At 35.4% G+C, this 17,813-nt stretch overlaps 1 long non-coding RNA gene across 1 annotated transcript in view; it reads right to left on the bottom strand.

Moving 5' to 3' along the window:
* Positions 1–12,524, bottom strand: part of LOC134759647 (uncharacterized) — a 218,550-nt gene extending 206,026 nt beyond the window's left edge. Inside the window, exon 1 of the long non-coding RNA XR_010136185.1 lies at positions 12,427–12,524. This is a non-coding gene — a long non-coding RNA (uncharacterized LOC134759647). The remainder of the gene's footprint in view (positions 1–12,426) is intronic.
* Between the last annotated feature and the right edge of the window lie 5,289 nt (positions 12,525–17,813).

Genomic DNA, 17,813 nt, shown 5'->3' with positions numbered 1-17,813 from the left:
AGTCATCTTTAAAACATTTGGATACGCATAAAAATATTACAAATCCAGTTTTAGAGAAAAGTACACATGTGATTTTCTAAGGTATATTTCTGGGTAACCTGTGGCTGAATTTTCTCAACTCTGGCTTTCTACCACATGCCAAAGGCACATTAGGTCATCAGGTAAAAAAAGTGGGTAATCATCTTACTTGTTTTCACTAACCTTCTTAAGTGTATGTCTAGCTCACATTTATTTCAATACTTAATATTAGAAGTATTTTGACCTTTATTTTGAAGTTGGGTGATGTTTTATAACCAGGAATAGGCTATAGGAACTTAGCTCTTTTTTATATTAATTAGCCTGTGGGAAACTGGTTTCATTATATGTCATTTTGCTTAAAGAGGCAGTTTCCAAGGACCTATGGATGATGCTAAGTGAGGACTTACTGTAGTACCTTTGTAAAAGAGATCCCAGAGAAGTGGCCACCTGCTACTGCCTTCCACTCTGTGAGAACACAGCAAAAAGGCTCTATCAATGAACCAGGAAACAGTCTTTCGCCAGATACCAAGTCTGCTTGTACTTTCACCTTGAACTTTTCAGCCTCCAGAGCTTTTCTGTTGTTTATGTCATCTGGCTTACAGTATTTTGCTATGGAAGTGCAAATAGTTTAAGACATAAGTAGATGATCATTCTCTCTGCTTAAGTACTAAATTTTCAGGGACAATTTTACTATATTAATGTGGTAACCCCTTGAATTGTATGAAAAAGCACAGCTACATGCTAATTGTGAGAAAGCTTTTCCTTATACTGTGCTAAAATTTGTGTTCCTGAAATGTATTTAAATCAGTCTTTGACTACTGGAAGAACAAAGACTACTCCCTTACAGGAAATTTGTTCTAATTTTTGAAGATAAATAAAAATTTCCCATGATTTCTTACTTCTATAAAATAAACAGTCCCATTCCCTCCAGTAACCATTCCTCAAATAATATAATTCCCTAATCACTCATCATCCTGTTACACTCTGCTGCTTGCTGACTGACTTATCACTGTGTAGAGCCAAAGTTGAGATAATTGTATACATATCCATATCCATATTAAGAAACTTTCAAACACACTAGTTTATTCTATGAGAAGTAAAATTTCCAATTAAATTTGTCAAACATGCATTGTACATCTACATACTCCACAGTGGACATCATTCAAGACACAAAGATATTCATATCTTTGTGGTTGTTTGCAAAGAAATTACAACAAGTTTAGAGAATAACAAACATTTCATTTCACAGTCATTATCTCTCCAGGTTCCTTTTATATCTCTATCATCTCTATAGGTTATGTCACTTTACTCAAGAGAAAATAAACAGTAGAGAGTATTCAATAAGAAAGCAACAAATTTGGTTTAAATAGATCAGGAAACACTAAAATTTTCATAAAAGTATGGCAGGAGCATTCCAAATTTCTCCGGAGGATTAGTAAGCCTACTGAACATTTTTCTTGATTTTAATTTAGGCAACATTCCCATTAGATAGTCTACCTAATTAGGGCATTTGTTTAAAGTCCGTAATGTTAATTCAATAAAAATTCCAATAAAAGTAGATTTTTTATAAAAGTAGATTTTTTATGTTAACAATGCACACTTTATATAGATAGTGTTATTAAAAGTTATACTGGAACTATCACAATCCAATTCTGTTTCAAACAGCAAAATTATATTTATTCATAATTATTCAGTAAAGAATTATAAATGTACATATCACTTACTTAGCAGGCTGTGCACTTGGCTGTTGTGACAGAAGAGTCAGTGCAAACTTTCTAAAAATCAAATTAAGATATGGTTTGCTTGTTAGATCAAAAACTCAGAGGATAGATCTTTGTCTCCCTTAGGACCATGGCATAAAATGTACAAACCTATAGTAGCATTTTAAATAGCACAACTATACTAGGATATTTCCAAACATGCACATTTTGGGCATCGAGGCATTATCCAAATATATGATGTTATATTTAACTTTTCATGTGAATATTTTAATAGCAAGATAGGTAATGACATGCCTTGTTCCTTACTGTAAGGTCTTGTGCTTCAGTTTTGATTAGCTCTAATCTTACAACTCATCTATTTATATTTACATATAAATTATATACATTTACTACTTAATATTCCATTACAAAAAAGTAAAAAGAGCAAAGAAAAATAGAAATTTTAAAGAATGAGATAAATATGTATTTGAGTTTTGTATATTAATAGCACATGGTTTCTTGTCCTTACAGTTGGTGAGCACATTGTGATCACGCAGTGTGACAGACTATACCATGCTTGATTATATTAACATCTCATTTATTCCTCCCTTGGCTTGAAAGGGCTCTTATACTAGGAGTAGAAGTACCATCTCTGCCATTTTCCTTCTGTTTAATTGTGTGATATTTTTCTTCCCTTCCATCTTCCCCAAGGGTTTCTTTGCACTGACATATTTTGGGAAAGTTAGTTTAATCAAAACCTGATAGTATAATCCATACATCTATTTCACTAAGCTGATGTTAAACCACAGCAGAATCTAAGGCACAGAGAGTAAACAAGGACATGAAGGCACATCTGGATTGAGGTCAATGAATCTTTATTTTAATAAATTCTTGAGGTGTGTCTTGGTTTTCAGACCGCATTTTGAGTCTGATCGATTCAGACTCTGAAATCAATCAAGACTTTAGACTAACTTAAAAACTTCAATGTGAGTACTTAGGTATCTCAGCACCAGGAAACACTTGCTTATAGTCCCGTGCTGATTTCACTTTTCAATAGCAAACAAGTGGACATCTTTTCCTTTCCACACAAAGGCAAAAATATATATCTCAGTCTAATAAGCAACTCTCCTTAAGGTTTCTCACCACCTTCATTCTGTCCTCCTTCATGCTGACCATAGTCTGTCTAGCAGCTGCATATTAGCTATTACCTACGTGCTGTATTCTGTGTCACCTCCACTTGCTGAATTTCCACAATGCTAACACACTGTCTGAATCCCACCTATTGAAGTAAACAAAAAGACCTACTACAATTTGGGTGTCTGATGCATGTGAGACATGGTTTTAGGCAATCTATATTAATTATCTCAATTTCTGGTTCTTGGAAATGGAAGACCCTATAGCTCCTGTTTTTGTCCTCTAGAATGGCAGCTGCCATATAAAGAAGTTTAGGTTACATAGCCACAGATAAAGACCCCTGGAAAATAAGAGGAAGGAGACCACATGGAAAATAACCACATCCCCAGACATGATTGAGCCTATTTGGCAACCCAGAAAGAGAGAAGCCAAGTGCATTTTTGGTTAGACGAGACGAGGCAGCAGCCATGTGAGTGAGGCCATCTTGGATGCTCTGGTCCCCAGTGAAGTCATTTCATGTGACACCATGTGGAGCAAAGATGAGCAATTCCTATTAAGCCCCACCCAAATACCTGATCTTAAGAATCACAAGAATATAGTAATTGTTTTAGGCCACTATATTTTGGGGTTCTTTTCTTTCTTTCACGACCCACTCAAATCCCATTTCCTTGATGTCTTTCCCAAATACTCTAACCTATTTTGAACTCCTCTTGGTTTTCATTGGTTAAATAAATCCCCTACTTTATATGATTTAATGTTTATGTGCATGTACAGACCATCCCTGACTTACAGTGGTATGACTTGTGATTTTTTTGCAGCTACGTGATGGTGCAAATGTGATGATATGTGACCACAAGTTTCAGATAGTAAGCATAAGTAATTCTTCTCCAAAATCTCTCTGGGCTGAATTTTTTACTCCTGATATTTCAACTTATGATGGGTTTATCAGGACAGAACTCCATCATAAGCTGAGAAGCATCTAAACTACATATGCATGTATACACATATATACATACATACATATATGTATATATACACATACACACATATAAACATACATATATGTATATACACACATATATACATGAATATATGTGTATATGGACATATGCATATATACACACACATATATACATAGATATATGTATGTATACACACCTATGTATATACACCTAGGTGTATATACGCATATATACACATATATACACCTATGTATATACACATATATACACATAAATATATGCATATGCCCATATATACACATACATATATGCATATACACATATATACATATAGACATATACGTATATACATATACACATATATACATACATATATAATATACACATATGTGTATATATACACATATACATACGTATATATTGCGAAGCATCTCAACATATATACACACATATATGTACCTAAGTATATATGTATATATGTATATATGTGTATATATATACGTATATATGTATATATGTATACATGTATATATGTATATATGTATATATACTTATGTATATATATTATATATACTTATGTATATATATTATATATATACTTATGTATATATATAATATATATAAAATTTAGTATAACAATCGGCTGCGAGTAACAGAATAGTTAAAATGGACTAAACATGTAGAAATTTACCTTTCTCTTCAGGTATGTGAATCTAGGGAACTCCTGGTATTTGTTTAGCTTGTCAAGGCCATTTTTTGTTGTTGTTCTCTTAATCTTTTTCTTGTGCTTACAAGGTGGCTACTATGGGTCCAGCCACCATAACTTTATTCAATGAAGGAGAGAGGGCAGTATCAACCATATCTGTTCATTTTTAAAAATTATAATATCAAAATCTGTCCCTTGCCCCACTTATTTTTTTTGTATTGCAATATCCAGCCTACCCAAAAACCATTCTTTGAAGATAGTGTCTTTTTCCAATTTTGTGGTCTTGGCATCTTTGTCAAAGACCACTTGACAATATACACGAGCCAAAAAATGTGTCGATGCATTATTTCCCCTGCCTGTATAGTAGAGGCACAAAGAATAAGGAGACTGGAAATATACTACATATCTTATAAAACATCCTAGAGAGTTTTCCATGATCTCTGCCACAATACTGACTACAGTACAGAGCATATAAAAAGCAACCATATATATGCTTTTTCTGATCAATGAAAAAATAGCAAACTACTACTTTTGTCTCCAGAGTAATACTATAAAGTGGTCTGAGTGAAGTCAGTGACAGTAAGCAAAGTCAATGAATGTACAGTTCCAGAAAATTTTCTACTTAACAAAACATTAAAGACTAGTGAAGATGAAATGTATCATATATAGGTCCCTAGTAAGATCATATTAGAGTAAGAAAATGGGAGAGAATACTTTATTAAACCACAAAATCTAAACAAATAAAATGCACACGGACATAAAGGAATGAATATTTGAGGCCAGGGCCTATTTGAGGGTGGAGGATAAAAATCAAACAACTACCTATCAAGTACTATGCTTATTACTTGGGTAACAAAATAATCTGTACAACAAACCCCTGTGACATGTAATTTACCTATATATCAAACCTGCACAGGTGCCCCTGAACCTAAAATAAAGGTAAAAAAAATACAAACATAATAAAATATTAGTGCTTAAGACAGAATATTGTTACATGGGTGTTCATGGGCTATGGGAAGCCAGAAAAAAGTAAATCACCGGGAATAAATTTAATGTCTCAAAAAAGCTGGAATAAGACGGTACATCGGACAGAGGTGTAGAAAAGAAGAAAAACAACTAAAGGTCACAGCCAAAACAGTGAAATAAAGATCTCAGAACATTGTATGAGAGCATATAACAGACAATGAATACACCTGCCACCTGTTGCCCAAATTAAACACATAGTCATGCAGACCATTCTTGAGAAAAGAATGTGTTTAACTTAGGAATGTGTTCAATTTAGAGCCATGTTCCTCTAAAATCAGGAAAAAGTCAATGATTTTTACTCTCGCCACTTATATAAACCAGTACTGGTGGCTCTTGCCAGAGCAATTGGTCAGGAAAAATAAATAAAAGGTACCAAATTGTAAAAGAGGAAACAAAGTTATCCCTGCTTGTGGATGACATGATCTTATAGGTAGGAAACACTAAAGAGTCCACAGAAAATTGTTAGAACTAATAAACAAACTCAACAAATTTACAGGATACAAAATTATCACACACAAAATAGTTGTGTTTCTATACACACTAACAATAAACAACCCCAAAAGGAAATTAAGAAAACAATTTCATTTATAATATCATCAAAAAAGAAAAATTCTTAAGCATAAACTTGACCAAAGAGGCAAAGACTTGTACAATGAAAACTACAGAATATTACTAAAAGAAATTAAAGATACAAATAAATCCAAAGACACCTGATTTTCATGGACTGAAATACTTATTATTAAATGTACCCAAAGCAATCTACAGATTCAACGTAGTCTCTATCAAAATCTCAGTGACACTTTACTTACAACAATATTGCCTAATCAAAACAGTGTGGTGGTACTGGCATAAAGACAGACATACAGACCCATGGAACACAGAGAGAGCCTGGAAATAAACCTTCACATATATGGTAAAATAATCTTTAACAAGTATGCCAACACCACACATCAGGGAATGCCTCTTCAAAAAATGGTATTGGGAAAACTAGATATTCACATGCAAAAGAATGAGGTTGGACCCTTATTTTATACCATATGCAAAAATTCAAAATGAATTAAAGAAAAATGTAAATGTAAAATTTTAAACTATAAAAATCTAGAAATAAACAGAGAAGGTTTGTGATTTTGGATTTGGCAATGATTTCTTGTACATAACACCAAAAGCATTGGCAACAAAAGCAAGGTTAGATAAGTGGAACTACATAAAACTTAAAACCTTCTGTACATCAAAGGAAAAAATAAACAGTGAAATGCGACCAACAGAATTGGAGAAAATATTTGCAAATCAGGTGTATTAGTCCATTTTCACAGTGCTGATACAAACATACCCAAGACTTGGTAATTTATATGGGAAAAAGAGTTTAAGGGACTTACAGCTCCATGTGGCTAGGGAAGCCTCACAAGCATGGTGGAAGGCAAGGAGCAAGTCATGTCTTACATGGATGGCAGCAGGGTAAAAGAGAGCTTGTGCAGGGAAACTCCCATTTTAAAAACCATCAGATCTTCTGAGACTCACTTATTATCATTAGAACAGTGCAGGAAAGACCTGCCCCCACAATTAAATCACCTCCCATCAGGTTCCACCCATGACACAGGGGAATTGTGGGACATACAATTAAAGATGTGATTGGGTGCAGACACAGCCAAACCATATCATTCTGCCCCTGACCCCTCAAAATCTCATGTCCTCACATTTCAAAACCAATCATGCCTTCCCAAAAGTCCCCCAAAGCCTTAACTCATTTCACCATTAACTCAAAAGCCCACAGTCCAGTGTGTCATCTGAGATAAGGCAAGTCCTTTCCACTTATGAGCCTGTAAAATAAAAAGCAATTTAATTACTTCCTAGATAAAATCGGGGTACAGGCATTAGGTAAATATAGCCATTTCAAATAGGAGTAATTGGCCAAAACAAAGGGGCTACAGGCACCATGCAAGTCCAAAACTGATCAGGGCAGTCAAATCTTAAAAGTTCCAAAATGATCTCCTTTGACTTCATGTCACGCTTCCAGGTCACACTGATGCAAGAGGTGGGTTCCCATGGTCTTGGGCAGCTTCACCCCTGTGGCTCTGCAGGGTACAGCCTCCCTCCCAGCTGCTTTCACGGGCTGGCGTTGAGTGTCTCTGCCTTTTCTAGGCACACAGCGCAAGCTGTTGGTGGATAATCCATTCTAGGGTCTGGAGGCTGGTGGGCCTCTTCTCACAGCTCCACTAGGCAGTGCCTCAGTAGGGACTCTGTGTGGGGGCTCCAACCCCACTTTTCCCTTCCACGCCACCGTAGTAGAGGTTCTCCATGACACTTCCACCCCTGCAGCAAACTTCTGCCTGGACATCCAGGCGTTTCCATACATCCTCTAAAATTTAAGTAGAGGTTCCAAAACTTCAATTTTTGACCTTTGTGAACCCAGAGGCTCAACACCATATGGAAGCTGCCAAGGCTTGAGGCTTGAACTGTCCGAAGCCACAGCCCAAGCTGTACCTTTGCCCCTTTTAGTCATGGCAGGAGCAGCTGGGAAACAGGGCACCAGGGCCCTAGACTGCATACAGCAAGGGGACCCTGGGCCTGGCCCAGAAAACCATTTTTTTCTCCTATGTCAGCTTGTGATGAGAGGGGCTGCCATGTGGACCTCTGACATATCATGGAGACATTTTCCCCATTGTCTTGGGGATTAACATTCAGCTCCTCATTACTTATGCAAATTTCTGCAGCCAGCTTGAATTTCTCCTCAGAAAATGGGTTTTTCTTTTCTATCGCATTTTCAGGCTGTAAATTTTCAGAACTTTCATGCTCTGCTTCCCTTATAAAACTGAATGCCTTTAACAGCACTCAAGTCACCTCTTGAATGCTTTCCTGCTTAGAAATTTCTTCCACCAGGTACCCTAAATCATCTCTCTCAAGTCCAAAGTTCCACAAATCTCTAGGGCAGGGGAAAAATGCTGCCAGTCTCTTTGCTAAAACACAACAGTCACCTCTGCTCCAGTTCCCAAGTTCCTCATCTCCATATGAGACCACCTCAGCCTGGACTTTATTGTTCATATCATCAGCATTCTTGCTGAAGCCATTCAACAAGTCTCTAGGAAGCTGCAAACATTCCCACATTTTCCTATCTTCTTCTGAGCCCTAAAAACTGTTTCAGCCTCTGCCTGTTACCCAGTTCCAAAGTTGCTTCCACATTTTGGGCTATCTTTTCAGCAACACTCCACTCCTGGTACCAATTTACTGTATTAGTTTATTTTCATGCTGCTGATAAAGACATACCCAAGACTGGGTAATTTATACAGGAAAAAGGGTTTAATGGCCTTACAATTCCACATGGCTGGGGAAGCCTCACAATCACAGCAGAAGGCAAGGAGGAGCAAGTTGTGTCTTACATGGATGGCAGCTAGAAAAAAGAGAGCTTGTACAGGGAAACTCCCATTTTTAAAACCATCAGATCTCATGAGATTCATTCAATATTATGAGAACAGAGCAGGGAAGATCCACCCCCATAATTAAATTACCTCCCCCTGGGTGCCTCCCAGGACAAGTGGGAATTGTGGGAGTTATAATTCAAGATGAGATTTGGGTGGGGACACAGCCAAACCATAACAAGGGGGCTATATTTAGAATACCTAAGAATTTCTACAAATCTACAACAACAGCAACAAAACAAATGACCTGATTTTTAAAAACAGAAAAAGGACTTCAATATACATTTCTCCAAAAAGGGTACACAAATGGCCAAAGAAGCAAATGAAAAGATGCTCAACATCATTAATCATTAGAGAAATGCAAATCAAAACCACAGTGAGATATCATTTCACACCATTAGGATGCTCACTATCATAAAGACAAAACAAAACAAACATCAATAATGGAAACCCCAGAAAATAGCAAATGATGGTCAGAATGTGGAAAAATTCCAACATTTGTGTACTGTTGGTGAAAATGTAAAATAATTAAGCCATATAGAAAATACTATGAAGTTTTACTTAAAAATTGTTACAAATAGAATTACTAAATGAGTCATCTATCCCACTTCTTGTTATATATACAAAAAAATAAAAGCAAGATCTCAAAGTGATACGTGCACATCCATGGTCATTTCAGCATTATTCACAATAGCCAAGAAGTGGAAGCAACCCAAACATTCATCAATGGATGAATAGATAAAGAAAGTGTGGTATATATCCCACTGAATATTATTCAGCCTTAAAAATGGGAAATTCTGTTACATGCTACAACATGGATGAATCTAGAGGACATTATGCTAAGTGAAATAAGCTGTCAGAAAAAGACAAATACTGTTTGATTCTACTCATATGAACTACCTAAAGTAGTCAAAAGTCATAGAAAATGAAAGAATGATAGTTGCTAGAGGCTGGAGGGAGGGGGAAATGGGGAAGTGTTAATACATTTAGACTTTCAGTTTTGCAAGATAAAAAAGTCTAGACATCTGTTGTATGACACAGTGAATACAGTTAACACCACTGAATTACACACTTTAAAATGGCCAAGGTAGTTAACAAAATTTAATGAGTTTTTACCACAATTGGAAATGATAAACAGCAACAAAATAGCCATCCATATTCTATCCTGCTATATTATCATGTAGCATGTATCATGATGAAAAGAAATAAGAATAAATCAAGTTCTTTCTTTCTGTACTACCCCTATAGCAACTATCCATAAATAAGATATTACCTTTAAAATTAACTTTTCATAAATCTCACCTTCATTAACAATTCTATTTGCACTTTTTTCTCAGTATTATCTGCTCATATCATGATTTTGATTTCCCTGTACCAATTAGCAGTAGAAATTTCTCTTTCTCAAGCCAAAAATTTTCATTACAGTATAGATAGAGATCATACATATATATATATACACACATATAGAGGTCTGATCTTTTTTTCTGAACTGGCTAGTCATGGTTATTTCTATAGTAAAATATTTATTAAGAAACAGTAATAAATACCATTAGATCATTGGTTGCTTTAAGGTAGAAAGTCTATGATTTCCCCTTTGATAATTAGCTGTACATATCCAATTGTGGGAATTTACACTGAAGTCAATGAGGTTCACTAAAATTTTGTATTAATTAAGTAACTTAATTATTCAGGCATTGCAGTAATTTCCTCTCTTAAATGATAACAGATTCCTAATATACTTGGTTGGTTTATCTGTCCCTTTGGTTACTTAGAGTTACAGTCATTATATTACAAATTAAATTTTCATTATCAATCTTTGCATTTATGAAAGCATCTTTTATTATGGAGGATGGCAAAGCATGTTATAAACTTTTTCTTATCTAGAAGCAAAGTAGAGGTCACAGGGGTATTTTATCACAAATTATGAGATGGGAAATTAGCTAAAAAATGCCAAATATTGAGATGCTATCCTATAACTGGATTTTTTTTTTTTACATCCCTTCTGCCATACCGACTTGAATAGCAAGGAATCTTAACTCTTTTAGGGAGAAGAGTTGAATGTGAGACCCTTTAAAAAGACCAGTTCAGCATAATCAGTATAAAGTGATATGAGACAAAAAGAGATTTTAACAAAATAGCAGAGGAGACCAAGCTTAAAACACATTTCTCAGAATTCTCTTCCCTGTACAGCTCTAGATTAGTTTTTGCCACAGGAGACATTTGCATGCAATTTAGAAGACAGAAGTGAAGAAATAGTCATACATTTTTATACTTCAAAGCTTGATACAGAGCATCAGGCACTGTAGCAGCTCAGCAATGAACTAGGGCAGGAATTCCTGAAGCTCCCACCTAATCCTCCCCTTCAGTTTATTTTATTATTGGGTTAAGGATATGTGTAACTTACAGTGAAGGACATAACCTTTCCCTCCAGATAACCAATCACTGCACCAAGGTTAGAGATGGTGAGAGAAAGACATAGGTCCCGGTTGTTGTCATGAGCTCTAGTTATTGACTTTCCACATCCTGGTTTTCTTTTGGAGTAGCACTCTGGATGACCAAAACAGCTTCAGAATCAACACAAGACAGAGGGTACACAGCCTGCTCTAATAGGTCAGTCCCACAATTGCATAAGGTTTAACTCTTAAAGTAAATCATTCATTACCGCTTGATGAGTTGTAGGTATTCTGCTTCTCTGACTAAACCTTGACTAATTACAAGGGTCTGCAAGAAACTCTGTAGAGGTAATAAGTCGATTGTACCAATGGCCCTAATTATTCATGCTTTTTTTTCCTGTAACTATACAGTCCCTCCATGCTCTGATTTTGGGTTCAGTCATGTGACTTACTTTAACCACTGAGATATTAGCAATATCCAAGCTTGAAAAGTATATGCTCATTTTTCCTTGTCATCTTCCACAGTTGAGACTGTTTGCTCTTAGATACCCCACTGAAGGGATCGGAGGTATTAAAAACCACTCTAAGCCTAGTCTCCCTTAGCTAGCTAATTGTTCATGACATGATCAGGCCCCTGTGAGATGAGCCAAACCTAGCCAAGATTAGCAGAGCAACATGGCTCTATCTTCAAGAGAAATGTTTAAAATGTTAATTATTTAAGGAGTTTGGAATGCTTTGTAACATAACAATAGTTAACTAATGCAGTAAGCATAGATCAACTTACTGCAAAGAAATATTTCCCATATCTAGGGGCTGGAGAACAGGGAGGAAACTAGCACTTATTGACTAGTCACTATTCATGCCTTTCCATGTTTTAAATATATGCTATTATATTTAACTCAACAATAGCAACATAAAAGAGATACTCTTTCTGCATTTCATAAATGAAGAGACAGGCAACAAGTTCTGCTGATTATCTAAATGCAATAAAATATAATGCCAAATAAAATGAAAAGAGCACAAGCAAGGAGACATTTAATCTTTAGAAGATGATATGAGGAATGCTGCAATTACCTGTCTGAATTTCATCACTGGTGGAATGTCCAAAGGTACAAAACAGCAGACAAAATAATGACAACACACTCTCTGGGAAAACACAGAGAAGTTAAAGGAAGAATGTTTTGTCTCAGCCTTGTTTTGGCCCTGCTCTCAGCCTCACTTCTAACTCATTTTACAACAAGTTTGATAAATTCAGGACCAGTACTTAAGCCAAGATGAATGCTGTGACTTCCAACATTTCAAATTTATAGAGGAGAAACTAAGACTCATAGGGACTGAGTCATTTTTTAAAAGTTAATACAAAGCAACACTTTGTATTAACATAGGGTCATTTTTCCAAAGAGCTCCAAGCATTTGATGTTCTACAAATCTGATTCAGTATTCTTGAAATGCAGAACTGAGAGATGACACAATTGAAACAGAAAACAATGAAGTGGCTAAATCTTTATCTTTAAGATAATCTTTAAATGATAAATGAAATCACCTGAATGAGGTGAAAGACTGAAAATATAATTGACAGTAGTGTGGAGGGAAGGGAAGGATTGACCACATTTCAGATTTTTAAAGTGTTTAACTCCCCTTCCTAGCTATTTTCTATTAAATTAAATTAAATGAAAGTAAAATATAATGGTTTTGCAGGAAAATCTCAGAAGTGGCTCCCAGTACTGCTCTGTTAAATTGTTAGGTGAAGCCTGGACTTAGAGGTACAGTACCTCTGTATACATATTAGGACGACCATGGGCAGAGGACAAGTTACCGGTGGTGCACACATCGCATAGATGTCATCCACATGTTACTCTCAGATTTCTGTTTCTATTCAGTTGCATTCCCTACAGAAAAAGAAATATAGCTATAATAGTGAAGCGGGAAATTAAAAAAAAAAACAACAAAACAAAAAAGATGGCTTTTCCTTATCTTTTCCTAGGTAGGGACCACCTTCAGGCCCTGCTGATAATGGCTGTGTGGTCTACTTAGTAAAATTCACTTAAAAAACCAGACATCTAAACCCATTTTACTCAGAAATTAGAAACTAAAACTGAAACTGAAATTAGAACTTTTCTAAGTTAATTCTTTAATGGCTTATTTGTTGTTCTTTTTCAGTCTGCACAAGCCCATACAAAAACAAAATCTTATTTGTGATTTTATTCAACATAACTTGTATCTTTTCCACACAGTCCACACAGAAAAGTATATAAATCTATGGCCAGCAAATGTTTGCTATTCCTTTACTATGATATTTAGGAGAAAACCAACACCAGATACTCAACACTCTCAGTTGGAAATAAATACACTTTTTTTTCCCTTCTTATTTTAGCAAAAAAAAAATATAAATTCATTTCACATAAAAAGAACTAGCTCAATATAATGAAAGACTGAAGAATGTTGTAAAATAGGATACAGAAAAGAAGTGGAATTGAGTTTTAGGCATTCTTAAAATATTTGTTCAGAAATCTCATATTGAGATTGAAGTTGAAACACAGTGATATAAGCCAGGCAATGTAAAAGCAACACAAACTCAGGATTCCCCAGTATTATAATTCAACCATATGAATTTGTCCTACATTGAAATCATGCATACACATACCTGTACACACAGAAAGTCTTTGCTCATTTCTAAGATACACACAAAAAATGTTTAGACAAATAACTATTGAAAGGTTGTCCTGTCTCCATTTTTACCAATAATCACTGAACATTCTTAAAACACTTCTGTTCCTCACCTATAGATATTACCACCCAAAACTCAAAATGACAACTGCCCTGCATCCAGTAGATAATTATTAATTTTGCTGCAATCACAAAAGAAAATGTGGTAGGTTTAAGCATCATCTCTTACTACTGCACCATCTAAAGATATCACCTCTAGCAGCAGATTACAGGAAACGAACATTTTTTTTCTCTTTTGGTTGCTGAGTAGCTGAGTCAGGCCATATGAAGTCAATCGTTGCTATGACAATGTATGAAACAGGGAGAAGATAATATGTTTGACTACAGATAATTCATTTACCTATAATGACCCTTTTTTGTTTGATAGGATCCATATGCTTACTTGGAAGGGATAGTCATGCATATTTTACCATATATCCATTTTAATTATATTTATGAAACAGGTACCTATCATTTTTACTTAAGTAAAAACATCAGATGATCTACTTGTACTCCATGAGATTTTTTTTTCACCTCTTCATTTATTTTGCTTTCTGGTTAAAAGTGGCATGGGTAAATAATACATCTTTATGTCTTCTCTTTCTCCTGTCACAATGTGAAGTAAACCCATATGTTAAGAATGTAAATAAGTTTTTACTATGGCATATTGCAATAAACAATTTACTATTCAATAGTTACAGGAAGTTGAAACACAGTGATATAAGCCAGGCAATGTAAAAGCAACACAAACTCAGGATTCCCAAGTATTATAATTCAACCATACGAATTTGTCCTACATTGAAATCATGCATACGCACACCTGTACACACAGAAATTTATTTTCAATCAAATTTTCAGAAACTATCTGTAGCTAATTTTCACATTTATGACTGCAAGTCATCAGTTTACCTGGTAGATAATTATTTCCCTCTCCACTCATATAGTTGATTTTATTATAGGAGGTAATATGTTGTGTGCTATGTTTACTGGTCAATTCAAAAATTTACAAAGTTAATGTTTGGAAAAATATATCCACAGTCCTTACCATTTTACAATGAGGCGTATACCTCTAAATATCAAAGGTTTAATTCTCTACTTGGCCTAGAAACTCACAGACCAGAAAAACATTCTCAGAAGTGATGCTAGTAGCTGACCAAATCACTTTGGGAAAAAGAAAAAAAAACCCTGTTTAGCATAGCATAACATAGGAAAGGAAACAAGAAATTTGGATTTTCAATTCTGGATTTGCTAATTATTTACCCCGTCGAATTAGGAAAAAATATTTAGTTTCTAGAACCAGTAGTTTTCTCATCAGTTTAGAGAAAATTGCAATTACATGAATAAAAGCACACTAGTATGATGTCCATTATTAAAATTGGTTAAAACAAAATGAAAAATTAGGAAAACGTGGGAGCCTGATATGCTATTTTTAAATGCCTGATTTACCAACTTTACCTTTAATAAAAGAGAAGAAACCTTGAGAGAATTTTAGACCTCAAGACAACAGTCAATCTCAGGAAACCTAATGAGAAGAGCATCTCGAAAGCAATTCAGGTTGGTATCATTTGAGTAAATATGACTTCAGAATTAGAAATATATCTGTCAATCACCTTCAACCCTATGTTAATTCAATAGTAAACAAGTAAGCATAGCCCAAGCAGTATTTGTCAAACAGTTAAATCCATATGACTCTTTTCAAAGATTAAAAAATAGTACTGGCATAGGTGTCATTTACTGCCTCCTATATAATTGTGAGAGAAAAGGATATAAGTATTTTGAAGTTGAAAAACTAACATTTGATGGAATGCCACAAATATCTGAATGCTGTGGTGAAAATGGAAGACCAAATGATCATATATGTTTATCTTTCATCTTTCCCCAGTCACACCAACATAATAGAAGATATACAATATAAATCTATAGGAAAACAAAGAACAATGCCATGAGTAGAAGAGAAATGTTGAGAAATTCATGATAATATGAAGGGAGGGGAATTTTATCAATGGTTGACTCCAACAGAGATGATAATCCTCAACATAAAATGATGGAGGACAGAGGACAATTATGCTAAGTGAAAAAGGTCAGACACAGAAAGACAAACACTACATAATATTACAGATAGACATTGTTTTATTTGTATTTCTCTTTATTGCTCTGATATTTGTCTACAGTTCCTAGCTCATAACTCCATAACTCCTTTAGTTCTTGTTAAAATGTTGGGACTCTTAAGGCTTCAGAAGGTCTCAGAAAATAGAATCTCTCTCTTTCTCTTTCTCTCTCTCTCTGATCTTCTTCTATCCTTCTTTCATTTGCTCCTTTTTCTCCCCAAAGCAGGCATCTTCACCTACCTTTTTTTTCTTGGAGCTGGCCATAAAGAAATTCTCTGACCTACCTAATCTGATTTGTAGGTCATAAGACTCTAATTTAAGAAGTCCTGCCCTGTACCCTGGAGGAAGGAATGCTGCAGAGAGAGGACAAGAAAAATATGGACAGACAGATTTTGATGGGTTTCTCCACTCAGTCTATTAGTATTAGATCATACCCTTTTGGTTTTGTCACAGTTTCTACACAGTTGGCCATGCTTCATGCCTATACAATGAAGTTTCCAGAAAAGGCTGAAGAGGATGAAATATGGAAGAGCTTCTGGGTAGCTGAACATCTGCAGTTCCTGGAGGGAACCTCTTCCCACATGCCTGTGCATCCCTTCTTCTGTATCCTTTGTAATATCTTTACAATAAATTGGTAAGCATGTTTCCCCGAGTTCTCTGAGTCACTCTCACAAATTAAACCCAAGGAGTGAGCTGTGGGATCCCTAATTTATAGACAGTCAGCCAGAAGCACAGGTCAAACAACCTGGAGCTTGCAATTGGTGTCGGGAGTAGGGATCAAGCTTGGGGATGGAGTGCTCAAGTTGTGGGATCAGACACTATCTCCAGGTGGTGTCAGAACTGAATTGAATTACAGAACACTCAGTTGGTGTCTACTGCAGAATTGATTGTTTGGTGCATAAGGAAAAAAACCTACACACTGGGCCACAGAAATCTTCAGTGTTGATTGATGTGGTATCACAGCAGAGGAAAATCAGTTTGTGTTTTTCCACACAACTATGCTTCACAAATATTGAATGTTTTACAAGTTGAAAGTTTGTGGCAACTCTACATGGAGCAAGTCTATGGGTGCCATTTTTCCAACAGCATGCACTCGCTTCACGTCTCTGTGTCACATTTTGGTAATTCTCACAATATGTCAAACTTTTTCATTATTATTATAATATCTGTTACAGTGATTGTGATCAGTGATCTTTGGTTTTACTATTGTAACTATTTGGAGAAGCTACTAACAGTGCCCATATAACACACTGCACGTAGCTGATAAATCTTGTGTGTGTTCTGACTTCTCTACAGACCAACAGTTCTTCCATCTCTCTCTCTGTTCTCGGGCCTCCCTCCCTGAGTCACAATAATATTGGAATTAGGCCAGTTAATAGCCGTACCATGGTCTCTAAGTGTTCAAGTTAAAGGAAGAGTTGTATGTTCCTTCCTTTAAATAAAAAACTAGAAATGATTAAGCTTAGTGAGAAAGGCATGTCAAAAGCTGAGATAGACCAAAAGCTAGACCTCTTCTGTGTAACAATCATCCAAGTGGTGAATGGAAAAAAAAAAATTTTTCAAAGGAAATTAAAAGAAACTCCAGTGAACATGTAAGTAATACGAATATAAAACAACCTTATTGATAATACTGGAGAAAGTTTTAAT

The sequence above is a fragment of the Pongo abelii genome, chromosome 12, assembly GCF_028885655.2.
Source record: "Pongo abelii isolate AG06213 chromosome 12, NHGRI_mPonAbe1-v2.0_pri, whole genome shotgun sequence".
Classification (NCBI taxonomy): Eukaryota; Metazoa; Chordata; class Mammalia; order Primates; family Hominidae; genus Pongo; species Pongo abelii.
This window is presented reverse-complemented; position numbering and strand designations above follow the sequence as displayed.